Source organism: Solanum tuberosum, unplaced genomic scaffold, assembly GCF_000226075.1.
Source record: "Solanum tuberosum cultivar DM 1-3 516 R44 unplaced genomic scaffold, SolTub_3.0 scf00518, whole genome shotgun sequence".
NCBI classification, from domain to species: Eukaryota; Viridiplantae; Streptophyta; class Magnoliopsida; order Solanales; family Solanaceae; genus Solanum; species Solanum tuberosum.
Window position 1 is genome coordinate 49665 of NW_006239437.1, and position 1049 is coordinate 50713.

The following is a 1049-nucleotide window of genomic DNA, read 5'->3' on the forward strand; positions in this document are numbered from 1 at the left end:
CTCCATATCACTTTAAAGGCTAATGAGTATTCACCTCTTGCCTTGCTATAGAAGTTATATATTAAGGGTAATCACCACACACTTCTCATATCATGACATGGGTAATCACCTCAGGTTTATCTAATTTAGGAATAATGGAATTCACCTCACATTCCTCTATTATAAAGGTCTTTTAGGGGAATCACCACAACCTCATCACATTTCATAGTCCTTGGACTTAGATTCATTTTATGTGAGAATAAACTTTCAACCTAGAACCATTCTATGTGAGAGAACCTTTCATATCATATCATACTCATGTATAAGTGTGTGTGTGAGAATGGTCTTTCACAACACAACAACATATCATAATCATAGACACTTCACTCTCAAAGTGTTCATAAGGCATGTACATAGCTTTCAATAAAACATGCATAATATCATATCTAGAATCCTACATTAGACATGGATATCATTATAACTCAAGTGATTCTATCACTGCATACAATGTGTCATTCATAAGGTAGGTTAGGTAGGTAAAGGCCTTCCACAATAATTCTACCCATTAATCTTCTATTCTAATATAGATTTACTCTTAAAGCCTAAACATACATAATTCATCATATTAAATTTACTCTCAAAGCCCTAGTGATCAACATTCATAACTACAAGCCTTACTCTCAAAGCTTTACTTTTACGATCATTATACATACCTAGATTTCAAGGCATTCTAATCACATGCTTCATTATTAAGTGATTCTAGTCATAAATCATCATAAAGGTTCAACTTCAAGCTTTACTAGTCATGATCCATCAAATATACTACAATCTAGTTCAATTCATGTCTACAAGATTTCATTCATAAACAATTACTATACAAGTCATCAATTCTAGAAGATCATCTATGAATCCTCAATTTCACCTTTCATGGCATAAACCTACATTACTACAATTTCATCAATTAAACTAGGGTTAGCTATTGAAAACATATAATATCTTCATAATAACATAATTTAATACTAAATCAATCATAAACAAGTACTATCCACTCAATTGGAATCATACTCAAC